Genomic DNA, 14647 nt, shown 5'->3' with positions numbered 1-14647 from the left:
GAACAGAAGAGGCCAATAAACATACCTCACACAAGCTTAACAGCGCGTTACTCATCCACATACACAACACACGAGCCCTCCATACACAACACACACGAACCCTCCATACACAACACACGGACCCTCCATACACAACACACACGGACCATCCATACCCAACACACACGAACCCTCCATACACAACACACGGACCCTCCATACACAACACACACGAACCCTCCATACACAACACACACGAACCCTCGATACACAACACACGCGGACCCTCCATACACAACACACACGAACCCTCCATACACAACACACACGGACCCTCCATACACAACACACACGGACCCTCCATACACAACACACACGGACCCTCCATACACAACACACACGGACCCTCCATACACAACACACACGGACCCTCCATACACAACACACACGAACCCTCGATACACAACACACACGAACCCCTGCACAGCAAGGCTTAATTTTTGATCATAATTAATTAATTCTGAAAATCTATAATTTCCTTGTTTTTCGGATATGAAATGTGCAAATGAGACCCTGAATTTTCCACTCATAATTTCTTAGTGATAAATGGTGGGAATAACACAATTGTCACACTTATATGTCACACATATGTATGCATAGATAATGTAAATGCGTCATTTGCGTAAACCTAGAATTTAGGCGAAAAATGACTTTTACACATACATTACCAGTAATGCTAGTAGAGAAGATCATCAGCTGACATAGATTTGCTCTGTCTTGCTAGTCCTTCGAGTTGAAGATGACTGTCAGTGTCTCTCTCGCAGGATGTCACCTCATGTGGCTTTCAAACTTGAGGCACACAGCCGTCCGCACTTTGGTGGTCGGTCGTCAGGACTGCTGTCTCTGCTGCCCTATGGTGTTTGGTCCTTGCAGCATTAAGGCGCTGCCTTCTTTCTTCTCCAAAGTCTGTGATGGCTCGTAATGTTATTTTGCTAATTACAGCATTATTTGCATATCAGTCTAGGCGATTGGTGCAAATATTGCTTAAATTATGGTAGAAGCATGAAACTTGGCGTAAATGTTCTATACAACAATAGAAACGATTCTAGGGGTGCAGCCATTAGAAAAGTGCTCTTGCATATCAACTGTTACTAGGCAACGTTTTTCTTGGCAACGGGTGCTTTAGAGAGCCAGTGTCTGCATGTTTTCCTTAAGACGTCTTAATTTTGCTACCGAATGGCAAAAAATGTGTTATAGTTGTAACCAAGACCTATGTCTTAGACGTGAGGATTCTTTTTTGAGTGTAAATCTTTTTAAACCTGTTTTTTGCATTTATTTGTCACTTTTCTCTTAAAAGCGTTCTGCGCGAAGATTTTGACAAGACCCTTGAATTTAGTGAAAAAGGGACGTTTTGGGTGATTTCTTAACCAATAATACTTATTCTAAGGTTCTGTTTAATCATAGGTGTTGTCTAGAAAATAGTATAAAAATGCTTGAATAAAGATAAAAGTTTGAAACTTGCATAAATACTCTATTCAATAGTATAAAAACATCTTAAAATATAAACATTCTTTTGTATTTCAATTGTTGCTAGGCAACATTTTCCCTTGGCAACCAGTACCCTGAAGAGCTAGTGTCTGCATATCCTGATGTCCTGCAGAAACCTGAAAAAAACCCTGGTAGTTAAGTGTCATAGAATGATAGTTTGATGTCTCTCAATTATTTCTAGGTATGAAGTACTATTATCCAGGTGATACATAATAGTTCTATGGCTCTTTGTGAAAATGTATGCAAATTAGGCAAATATGTCCCGAATTGAAATTAAAGCGGCATAACTTGAGTGACAATGTGTAATACTTGTCCGAATGTCGACGTCGTCAATCTTGTCGTCAATCCCAAGCAGCAGGAGAGCGTTCATTTTCTGACGCTTGAAAGAGCCTGGCGTGTTTCTATGATAACAATTGCTAAGGACAGGATACTTGCATAGCAATGGGAAGCTTAGAGCCTTATCTAGCCCTGTGCTTGCTTGCTTACTTGCTTATGTCGAGACCTTCCAGTCACGAGTCGAGATGGCAGCCCAAGTCTTTCGGTCCTTCATCGCCTGGTGCAAACTATCCACTTCAAGTCCAGTGTCTTTCTTTAGTGTGTCTATAAAGGTTGCTGCTGGTCTTCCTGGCCTCCTTTTCCCATGCTTGGGAATCCAGAGTACCAGGTCCGCTTAGCCCAGTGGTGGTTTGTATTCTTCCCATTCCGTGCAATGCATATTCCACAATACACATCTCAGATGGCTGACTGATCAACAAGCAGTATAACACGATTAATCAGTAGCATTTTTAGAAGAACACTGTAGGGTTGCGACTGGGTTGCCCTAAATAAACTTTTTTGATTAAGAGTGGCAGAAAACAGCTATTTTGATTTTTAAAAAGTGATGATGAAGTCATCAACTTGAATTAAGTGCATTTAAAGGGGGATGAAAAGATTTACTTTGAAGAATGTTTTGATATTGTAGCTGATGTGCTAAAATCAGACAGCACCCCAAAGTTGACATTTGTAGTCAAAAAGTTCCCAAAACAGCTAGTTTTGCAAAGTGAATCATGTAATTCTACAATGAAGTATAGTGCAACATGGGAAAGATCCTTAGCCGTATATTCGCTGCAAATTCCAACATTGTTTCATAAGATAAACATGATTATTATAGTAAAACACCCGAAAATAGACTTTTAGGGTTAAAAGCAGCAAAAAAAAGGCCTTTCTTATTTAAAAAAAGAGGATAAAATCAGGAACTGAAATAAGGCGCATTCAAAAGGGGATCATAAGATTTTTTCAAGCAAGTTTTGATGTTGCTGATGTGCTAGTAGTCATAAAGTACCCCAAATAGACATTTTTAGTCAAAAAATGCCCAAAAAGACCTTATAGAAAAACATTATATTGTTTCTGACCCGTTATTCACACAGCATATTGTGAAGAGCTATATGTTGCATGTCTTTGCCAACTTGTAGCATTCTATAGTAAAGTATTGTGGCACAGAAGCGAAAAATGTAGTTTTTATGGAAATTTGGTTTCTTAGCAACCGTTGCTGAGAAACATGCTTTTCGAATTTGCCCCACCCTTGAAAATATTAAGTCCATACTCAGGGTTCTCCATACCAAGTTTCATGCTTGTACCACAATTCGAACAATTCTAACTGTATTTTGCACTTATCGCCTAGACTATATTCAATGAGAAAAGATAAAACAATAAATGTACAATTTTCTAAAGCTTTAGATATGTCATGGAGGCTTGATGTCTCTGAACTCATCTTAATATATTAGAAACATACTATAAAAATGTGACTTATATGCTTTGCAAGATTCAACCTAAAATATCTTTCTTAGTTTTCCTCAACTCAAGGGCAAATTGTCTTTTATCAAGAATTTCAAGAAGGAATAAGAAAGACAAATTGAAGTTTCTTTCCATGGAAATTCACACAACCAGGAACACTTTCCTACTTCTCTTAAGTTAAGAAACTATTTCTCAAAAAAATTTTCACCCTCAAAAATTTCTAGAAATTTCAAGTCCAAAGTTCTTGTTCTTATTGTACGGTGGCCCACAGGAACACGGCGTTTTTTTTTTATATCTGGGTTTATTTTCAACTTTTTTTTCCTGCGTGAAAATTTTTCGCACTTTTTTTTGTTTTGCAAAATTTTTTTCTTCTTTTTTTTGTGGGCATATAATGTACCCTCCCCGACAACGCACCGTCCCCAGGTCAAAGGTCGTGTCCAGGCCGGGGTGCATGGTGGGAGACGTGCCACCGCGTGTGCACACTGTGACAGACTGACTGAATCGTAAGCATTTTGATACAAATCTTACATTCTCACACCCCAGATGTAATTTGTTCTCTATAATTGTCAGCTCCAAAATGGTGGGAAATTTTCAGATTCAGAACCTGATGTTTTTGCTGTACCTCCTTGAAAATTATGGCAACGGTGTTGAGGGTGGGGAGGGGGGCGTTGACTTCTTCGAAGTTTAGAGTAGATTATATACACTTAATGTTACTAGTTACTTGGTACGTATTATGATGGCCTTTTTGATGCTTGAGTATAATAATACTCCAGTATGTCTCTCTTTGATGTTGTTGTTGTCTTTGCCATGACCATATATGGCGGCGCCGTCACGATGTAAACAGTGTCACCGGCTGTCGGGAATTTCCGCGGGTTTGGCTGACGACAACTTCTATATTTGGGTATTTCCGGATAGAAGACAGAGCGCCGGTTCAAAATGACGAATGGGACGAGTCGATTGAACGAAGTTGTGGGGGTGGGGGATTAAAATTAAACAAATAATTGTAATCAATTTTTTCCACACCACATTAAAACTAAAGCTCCGTCCCGCGTATAGATATACTATTCTTATACTCAGCTGTCTTTTGATACCAAATATAAGGGTATCGAAGCGGGAGATTCCGCGGAAATCGACTTTTTAGGTAACCCCCAAACCAAGACCGAGTGGTGGGGTGTTCCCTTCGTACGTCATAATATTTTCGCGGGGAAAGTTGTTAGAGAATTCGTGTCAGAGCAGCTCTCGCTCGAACGTGTAAGCCATTTTTTGCTCTTTTTCATTGTTTTAGGTTGCAAGTCAAATTCGTACATGATTTTGATTTAGTATTGGACCATAGTTTGGAAGACAAGTTCACTGAAATAGTTGAAAAACATCGATTTGACGAATGATTTGACCAAGGAGGTTCCTTGGTCACTGTGATGACTGACCCGCCATGTTTGGGAAGGCCCGTCTGGGAAATATTTTTAATAACTATATTCAAGTTTCCAGTTTCGAAATTCAAGATAAAAGGAACTGTTCCTGTAATATAACTTTGTATTCTTCTAGGGCTGTATTTAGTTCGCTAAGGTTCGACAACGTCAATGTTTTGATTTTCTACATTTTCGTTGTGTGCGAAAGGGTGCCAAACTCCAAAGGTAGAATACAGTGTGTATGCGTGTGTGCGCGTGTGTGTGTGTGTCTCTCTCAACACAATAGCCTTAAAATGCCTGGATCATCATGTGGATGGATTGTCTTCATATTTGAGTGAAAAGGAATTCAACAATGAAGAGCGGTCTAAACTGGAACAGTCCTACCTGACCGAAAATTCTACTCTACTGTACTCTACTCTACTCTACTTGATATGCAGGTAGACCCCGAATGAATAAATCAAATCAACCCATAAATGATAAGATTTTGGGGCCCCTACTTGTTTAATATAGTACTGGTATAGTACTGCAGCTGGACTTCTGTTATTTGTATCTTTTGCTGTTATTGTAAAAAAAAAATTGGGTGGATAGGAAAAAGGATTTCAAACTGAACATGATGATAATCCCAACTTTTGATTGATTTTGATGTAGATTGCACACAGTCTGCTCCTCCGGGCCCCAGGAAAAACAGCAGACTAGCCTGTCCAGTGCAGGAGGAGCTCCAGAGGATAGGCTTCTTTTACATACCACATTAAGGTAAGAAATGTCTTCTTTAGCCTGGCTGTCATCCTGATTAGCCATTGTCAAAACAGAGTGGACGTTGATTGACTAGCATGATCCTGATTAGTTTATTTTACAATTTTGGGAAAGAAAACACCTGGAGTTGGACAGAAAATCCTTTACAATTTTATATACCTTACGATGGTGATCAATAAGTCATATCTCACCCAGAAATAAGGTGCAGAACTCACATTTTGGGGCATATGTACCATGTATTCATTTTCTGTTCTCTTTGAACGTGACAGGTGGAGATAACTTCCTGAACCACCTGTCCCAGCATGACAGACAGCAGGCACAACATTATTGCAAACCTCCAGGCAATGATGTGGGGAATGATCCCCTCAACAGGTATCTGGAAGAGATGATGGCGAACATGCAGCGGCGGGTACCAGACACTTGGCAGGAGGCTGCACAATTGTATATAGACCTTGTACATATTGCAAGTGACCCTTAGATAAAATTGGCTAATAGTCAATTTTATCTAAGGGTCAGTACAAGAGGGGTTATCAGAAATACATGTATATAGTATATACATGTATCTCTGATACCCCCCCTTGTACTAACGACTGAGAATTATGATTGAATAACAGTAGCTGCAATTCTTCTTGCATTGAAACTTTGCTGGCACTTAGGCCACACCAATTTAACACATTGTTTCTTGGGTCACCTGCTTCCTTTGTTGTTTATTAACTATTTGATAAAAAAAATATTTTTCAACCCCAAAATGCTCCTATTTTGGCACCGTCCATTGAAGAAAGTCTTGTCTTCCTAGTTGTTACTGTTCTTTCACTTTTGAATGCAATGATTTGATTGAAAGTTCAAATTTCATTGTCTTCATCCTAACACAACGAGGTTGGAGCCTATGTTGTTGGGACTACCAAACTTTCAACACATTGCCCTTTTTCTTGTCAATGACCTCATAATTGCTGCTGCAGACACCTGAGCCTTTGGTCTCAAGGCTCTAGCAGTCAGTCAACATTGTAAGGAGGGAAGACTTTGTAAATTTGAAACATGTACAGTCAGTAATATTGCAATCTGGTCTACGTGATGAAGGCTTTGTTGGTGTATTACTTCATAACATTTCTTGCCAGTCGCTCATGGTACAACTCAATTCATTGCATGTTTTAAATTCACTGCATGTGGTTTTTCTTTGCAACAAGCCTAAGTGTGGAATAATAGAAGAAAACCAGGACATGGTGTATCAGCTGATTGTACGAATGTAGGTTATTTCATGTACACTGTTCCCTTAGAACCTACTTATACCATTAATAAACTAATAACTAACACCAGCTATTATGGTATGCTACACCAAGCAAAACACCACTCCTAAGTAGCCAGCAAGGAGAAAGGACAGAAAGGAAAGGATTGTTGTGTATTAGTATGTCAATAATAGGGATTGGTGAAAACAAACCCTAGCACTAGTGTATTATAGTACAAAGAATTAATACTTTCATTGGCTCTTCAAAATTTAATTACGTGTACTACATAAAGTATGTCGTAAGAAAACTACCACGTACTATGTTGCCTGATGGAACCGCTGTATTAATGCAGCCTGCCCGAATTATAACTGGTTAATTCAGAATAGCCAAAGCATCCTGTCTACATTGTCAAATTTGAATTATATTTTATTATTGATTTGTGTCTAGCAGAACGGCTGCACCATACATGTAAATTAGGTGTTAGTTGACCTTTTTATTTTGACAGCTGCACTAAATATGTTGGATCATACTAATGGCACTACAGAAACAATAAATGATTGCCGAAGACATGTGCTGTTTGGGGTCTTGATATTTTTATGTTCATTGCTTTTAGGAAACATGATATTTTGTTGAGGCTATGCAACATCCTAATTCCACGGTGCTAATTCAAAGGAGGGGGGCAGGTTGTGTTGAAGGGGAGAATCTTAAATCATAAATCTTTTTTTCCTTCTAAGTTATACAGTAGTTTACATCAAAATAAGGCTCGAAAAGAGGCGAAACAAAATGTTTCCCCTCAAGTGCTAGAAATATTGTCTGGGAGTATGAATCTAGACGCACTGCTGTGGTTTTTCACGCCTTGGGTACTCCAAGTGCAGTTTATTTACACGATGCCAAGTTGGCCTTCTGTACCTGACCTCTAGACACAGTTCAGAACCCTGGCTAGCTCGCTTTAACAGTCTAATAAGAAAACATGACCCCATAGACGTGCTGCATAACACATATACAATGACCAATATTGAACCTTTAATATTCATGATAAGCTCAATTCAAATCAGCCTGCAGGCCACTTTTCCTTGAGCAAACACGCCAGGCTCAAAGTGTCAAGGATATCAATTAACTATGGCTGACTGGTACCGGTGTGACGAGCCTGGGTGCATGTGTGGAGATTATCTTGGGGTGGCTGGAATCTCTTCAGGGCTGAAGGAGCTCTCCACCCCTCAATTATAGCTCCCCATAGGAGTTTTGCCAGGACTTTTCTATCGCCAACCTAAGATAAAAGCATAAAAAAGTATACTAATCATTAATGCCAATCGGTCCTAAATTCACACGAAGAAAGCAGCAAAGTTTTTCCAAAAACCCAACGCCCCCCTCCCCAATGAGAGAACAGATGATGACCGTTTACCAATAAGTTTTACAGCAAAACATCACGTTATGATAATTTTCCAACGATCTGGAGCTCATAATTATACGGAACAAGTTGAATTTGGAGTGTGATAATGCAATTCTATGAGATATATTGGATAACTTACGATTCATCAGTCGGTATCTATATGCCGCCATTACACGTCCGCCCGTCACACGACCTTTGACCTGGGGACGGTGCGTTGTCGGGGAGGGTACATTATATGCCCACAAAAAAAAAAAAAAAAAAAAAAAAAAAATTTTGCAAAACAAAAAAAAGTCCGAAAAATTTTCACGCAGGAAAAAAAATTGAAAATAAACCCAGATATAAAAAAAAAACGCCGTGTTCCTGTGGGCCACCATATTATTGACTTCAAGATTATTTTTCTTGTCATTTTAAGAAAATATCAAAATTTTTCTCTCCGTTTTCTTGAAAAATCTTACATTGAGAAAAATTAGTTACGACAAAATTCTTAACTCGTGTACAAAATGTTTTCTTTAACACAGAAATTTTCTTCTTTTCAGAATTTTTTCTGTGTATGAGAAGAAACAGGAAAAATAAGAAAATGCATTTTTGGTAGTGTAAGGATCTGTGTGTAGCGTCACAAACCGTGCCCGTCACGTTCTGTGCTTTTCTCAGGCACAGAACGTGACACAGCCCGACCGTATCAGACTGTGCCGGGAAGCGCTGTCAATCACTGTGACTGACGGGGCAGTGATGTAACTATTCACGACCGCGTTTCCATTTAAGGCAGCGTCTTTTTGTTCACCGCAATACCCCCCACCCCCGTCATCCTTGTTTTTTTCGGGGCGCTGAGATAAGGAGGAACAGCGTAATTCTCGCTCTCTAAAATAATTGAATAACTTAGACAATCGAAGTGGCACCAAAAGACAGTGTCTATAGCAGATGCTAAAGACAATTTGTAAGACTAAATATTTTCTACCTTGGGAAACCAGATCTAGACTAGGATCGGGCCACTTGCCGGTTACTTCGGCGTCCCGATCTAAATCAATGCTACGGGAAGTTGTAGCCCCGGACACTGTCCAGGCACGGTTCGTGACAGTGCCCGAGTGTCACAAACTGTGCTTTTGGCCCAGGCACGTTTTGACATTCGGGCACTGTCACAAACCTTACCTGGGCACGGTTCGTGACAGTGCCTGAGTGTCACAAACCGTGCCTGGGGCAAAAGCACAATTTTTGACACTCGGGCACTGTCACGAACCGTGCCCAGGTAAGGTTTGTGACAGTGCCCTAATGGCACGGTTAGGGACGGATTTTTGTTGTAGAAATTCGTGCTAAGACGTCCGTCTGTTTGTGCCACATCAGCTATATTTAAAGTCCAAATCATCCAAGACAAGCGCGAAATGTATTTTAATGAGCGAGAATTACGCTGATTCTTTCTCATCACAGCGCCCCCCCCCCCCCCCAAAAAAAAACAGACATGGCGGGCTGCAGGAAAAAAAAAACGTTTGGCAGACTCCTCCCCCTCAAAACACTAAGCCCCAAAGCACAGTATGGGATAAGACCCCCTGTGTCACGAACTGTGCACGATTGGGCACGATTCGTGACGGTGCCTGCGTGTCACAAAACGTGCTTTTGTCCCAGGCACGGTTTGTGACACGCGGGCACTGTCACAAACCGTGCCTGGGCACAGTATGTGACAGGGCACAGAACGTGACGCAACACTCTGCCCCTGTAATGAACAACTTCAGAGCTGGAAGTGTTCGGATATGGAATAAGATTTAACAAACATACCATCAGCAAATGTTGATTCCGGAGACGACGGCAGCTTGTGATGCTGACAGTGAGAAGGTCCGTTTCTAGGACTACCTTAGGCCACAGCAAGTAAATTTTATGGATGTCATCCTCGGCAGACTCCAAATTTAGTGCACGCGGGCGAAAAAAAAAAAGCGGGCAAAAAAACACAAGATATCTACATTTTCAAACGTGAATACCAAAAAGCCTGCCTGCCTACCTGCCTACGTGCTCAGGCCAGAAGCTGGCCCCTTGCTTTCCCGGAGGATCCTTCATGTAGTCCTGTAGTTATGTAAATAGCAAAAAGCATGTAAATAGAATTGAATCGATAAAATATGGTATTACAACCAACAGGTATTAAATAAAACAGTAACTAACACTCATGTCAATATTTAAATAATTATAATGTTAGATCCGGGTTTGCATCAAGAGCGCAGAGAGGTTTCCCGTACACTGGGCACGGGAGTCTCCTGAGTCATGAGGCAGACTGACTGTGCCTACATAATGCTGGCTCTGCTCACTTTGTCATATTTCTGTCCTGACTGTCTGACTGACTGTCTGTCTGACTGACTGTATTTTTAGTCAGACAGCTAAACAATGGTCCACTCAAACCGCATGACACTAGTTACTTCATCGGAATCTCTTATCGGATTTGTTAGTACTTCACTTAATTCAAGAAAAACATATCGGATTACACGTTGTTGATGATAATGACACAGCAATGACAGACTAATTCCAACTAAAAGTTTGATATGAGGGCATTTGAGGGCTGCACCGTGTCTCCGTGTAAGTTGGTGATGAGGAGCAGTCTTATTTCAGCTTGCATATACAATAATTGTACAACACATTTGTATGGATTTTTCACCATACCTACTTGTGCAAGTGCCTTTTTTGCATCTAGAATGCTTTTGCGGTGGAACTGACAGACATTTGAGACATATTGCGGCCCGTTTTTTGGCATATTGACCATTGACGAAGAGTAAAAAAGATCTTGTTTTTCATTTCAAAATGAGACGAAAATCAATGCGTGCGGTGATGCCATCCGTACAATTTACTTGCTGTGGCCTTACGCAGAGACACTGAACCCTGAGCTACATCAGCGCGGATCTCAAGACATCTTTTATCTACTCTAACTACCCTTATTATGTTAGAATTGATATTGCGTGATCATTGTTATAACTAGAGATAAATATTAGCTGCTTCAGCAAATATGAACAGGTTTGCGTTTTAGTGTAACTATTCTGGGAGAGATGAACATAACTGGAAAGGTAACATTTGTAATGAAATTGTTGAAATACCTTAATATTTTACTTCATCTCCCTCCCCTTGCAAAAACTGAATGTTCTGAAATGGTATATTTTTGCAGAATGAACTCTTCCGGTGGTACCTTCAGTTAAAATGGACTAGGTCAAGAATATTTTCACTAAAAATGGACTTTTGCATAATCACCCCACTTTTGTTTGAATTTTATGTAAGGAAGAAGTGGTGTAACTTTCGGCCCCTTAGCAGCTTACTTAGGTACTGCAGGGGTGTTTTTGTTCAAATCTTTCAAAGAGGATTGCAGAAAAGGAACGACAGATTTCAATGATATGAATGGTATCAGGAAGCTTAGACAAAGATGTACATAATGCAATGTAAGTTATTCAGATTTGGAGCTGATTAGCATAAATAATAAAGAAATCTATAAGCCCGCTATTTTCTAGAGCAGGACTTTGACACATGTGAGATATGTTATCTATGGCAGGTGTAAGATCTGTAAATAACAATTACAGGGCCTAATCCGCAAAATCAATACATAGTATTGATATTATAAGTCTCAGTTGTTCACACGTGAGGCCAATATGTTAAGTCTAAGGGGGTTGTACTAATTGACCCATTTAGATACAGACGCAGATTTAAGTACAAAGGCAACGTTTTCCAGAAAATGCATGATAATTATTTTACCTTTAGTAAAACATGTGCTTTTGAAGAAGCTGTCATTTGCGCTGCATAGTGTTTGTGAAGTAAAATAATCCGTCATCATAGCCCTTAATCCGTCACCGTAACCTTTAATCCGTCACCATAGCCCTTAATCCGTCACCCTTGCCCTTAATCCGTCACCATAAACCTTAATCCGTCGCCTTAAACCTTTATCCATCAGTAACTCCCTCAATCCGTCACGAGAGACCCTAATCCGTCACCCTTTCCCTTAATCCGTCAGCCTTACCCTTAATCCGTCGCCATAACCCTTAATCGGACAGCATAACCCTTAATCCATCACCAGAAAGCCTATTCCGTCACTCTTTCTCTTAATCCGTTATCCTTACCATTATCCCATCACAATAACCCTTAATCCGTCACCCTAGCCCTTAATCCGTCACCATAACGTTGATACGTCACCACAGCCAATAATTCATCCCCACAACCCTTAATCCGTCACCATAACCCTTAATCCGTCACTCTTGCACTTAATTCATCATCATAATACTTAATCCGTCACGAGAGACTTTAATCCTTCAGCATTGCCCTTATCCCGTCACCATAGCCCTAATCCGTAACCATAGCCCTAATCCGTAACCATAGCCCTTTATCCGTCGCCATATTCCATAATTCGTCAGCATATCCCTTAATTCGTCACCCTTTAACTTAATCCACCATCCTTACCCTTCATTCGTCACCTTAGCCCTTAACCCGTTACCCTTTCCCTTAATCTGTCATCATTTCCCTTAATCCGTCACCTTAATCCGTCATCCTAGCCATTAATCCACTGCCCTTGACCTTGATAAGCTTTTCTTGCTCTTAATCCGTCACAATAACCCTTAATCTGTCACGAAAGCTTTTAATCCCTCACCATCGCCTTTATTGTATCACCCTAGCTTCTAATCCGTCACCATAGCCGTTAATCTGTCACCAGAGAACCTAATTCGTCACCTTTTCCCTTAATCCATCATGCCTACCCGTAATCCGTCACCATAACCTTAATCCGTCACCCTAGCTCTAATGCATCGTCAATGTTGTATCTTGTTCTGACCAAACGTTAGGTCTTTAAGGCAATATAGACCACAAATGGTATGACAAAGTTAGGATGGTACAATTGTGATGGGAAGTTTGACTGGATATCACTTTTCAGCTCAACATAAATAATGCATATGAGGTCCTCATTGGAATAATTTATATCTCCATGTATTCAACTTTCCAAAATGTACCTACAGATCAAATATGACATGTGTTAGCTGTAGCATGGACCATAAAGGGAATACTAGTATAACTTTCTGCAATGCCGGTACCAGACATCTACTTGGTTTTTGTTTCCCAGAGTCTGGTGTCAATTAATGACAACTCCAGGCACTGACCTACAGGCCGCGGCAAGCACCCACGCGGGTATAAGTTACATGACCGGCCTTGCGGTCTTCCGCCAGTCTGAGCGAGCAGACCGATAGTGTCTAGACGTCTGAGAACAAACAGTATTTTTTTGTGTCAGAAAACAACTCATTTTTAGCGATTATAGAGATTTCCAACTTCTCGTGACAACATGGTGAGAAAGAAGAGGCCAAAGCCAGCATCTGAAGAGCGGAAGTTAAGAGATCGTGAGCGGAAAACGAAGGTACGTAATACAATCAAGTAACCGAGATAGGTGGAAAAAGGCCAGACCGATGTGCCAGAAAGGCGCGGGAGCTCGAGGAACTAAGGAGCTCAGGTAAGGTACTTGGGACATGCTTTATTAATTTCGCAGAGAAGGTTTATGTTTTGAACAGCGTTCCTGTGTGTGTTTGTGTGTGTGTGTGTCCGTCCCCGTAATGTTTATTCTCACGACTATTAATTAATATTTCTGTACGCAAATTGAGACACACAATTTTGTTTTTTTACAAAAGTAAACGTTAATTTGCATAATTCGTACTAAAATAGACAAATCGTCTGTATTGCTCTTTTGATCCGTAAATGTTGTCCATAAAACATCCTGGGATATCGGTTATCTTCTCCAGTTCAGGTCGGCAATCTGAATGACCCAATATCATAAAGTTCATGGAAATGTCACTTTTCAGATATCACTGTACCGGCAATTATCTCGTCCACATTCAATTAACTGACTTAGATAACCCCTTTTTGTTTATTGTCACAACTATTTCTGTTGCAAAACTAGGGCACATCAGGCCTCCAGGTCTAGGGGACATACATGGTATATATAGAAAACGTAAGTCTCCGAACAACGCATACCAGCACCTGTACAACACATATTTTGGATACGTCAATCAAGAACATGCAAAACTAAATGTTAATTTTACAAATGATTATCTAGTTTCGATTAATAATGCAAAACAGTTCATTAATCATCTGCATACATTATAGGATATTTAATAGTGTGACATGTGTAATAAAGAAAACAGGAACATCGCTTGATATAAAAAAAATTACAAAAGGAAACGTTATTTTGCATAATTCATTTTTAAGATGGCCAAATCATCTGTAGTGCTCTTCTGATCCGTAAATGTTGTTACATGTGTAATCCAGATGAGAAAAATAACGTGGGACATCGAATATCTCCAAACGAGGCATACCCACACCTGTATAAGTACTACAACACATATTTTGGAAACGTCAATCAAAAACATACAGAAGATCTTTATTGACACAACAAAAGCACAGCGACTTTCGTAAGGTCTACTACATACATACATACAAACGAATAGGTGCATACAAATAAGTTTGATTACACACAATCATATGGGATAGAGCAACATATCGAAATATCACATGTCATATACTTATACATTGCTTGTTCTAATGTCTAAACATTCTTTAATATATATACCTATCTGTACACAGTAGGG

At 40.0% G+C, this 14647-nt stretch overlaps 2 long non-coding RNA genes across 3 annotated transcripts; one reads left to right on the top strand and one right to left on the bottom strand.

Moving 5' to 3' along the window:
- The first annotated feature begins 3556 nt into the window (after window positions 1-3556).
- Window positions 3557-7251, top strand: LOC136422929 (uncharacterized). 2 transcript variants are annotated; one of them, XR_010753690.1, is made up of 3 exons: window positions 3557-3803; window positions 5355-5459; window positions 5729-7251. It is a non-coding gene; the product is annotated as an uncharacterized lncRNA (long non-coding RNA). The 2 variants fall into 2 exon arrangements; XR_010753689.1 differs by lacking the exon at window positions 3557-3803 and adding an exon at window positions 3834-4551.
- A 273-nt stretch (window positions 7252-7524) lies between these two features.
- On the bottom strand, window positions 7525-8429 carry LOC136422928 (uncharacterized). Its single transcript, XR_010753688.1, has 2 exons — window positions 8212-8429; window positions 7525-7949 (listed from the first exon to the last, which is right to left on the bottom strand). It is a non-coding gene; the product is annotated as an uncharacterized lncRNA (long non-coding RNA).
- Window positions 8430-14647: the final 6218 nt, after the last annotated feature.

This window comes from Branchiostoma lanceolatum, chromosome 17 (genome assembly GCF_035083965.1).
Source record: "Branchiostoma lanceolatum isolate klBraLanc5 chromosome 17, klBraLanc5.hap2, whole genome shotgun sequence".
Classification (NCBI taxonomy): domain Eukaryota; kingdom Metazoa; phylum Chordata; class Leptocardii; order Amphioxiformes; family Branchiostomatidae; genus Branchiostoma; species Branchiostoma lanceolatum.
The sequence above is the reverse complement of the archived record's forward strand: the minus strand, read 5'-3'. Positions and strand labels throughout refer to the sequence as shown.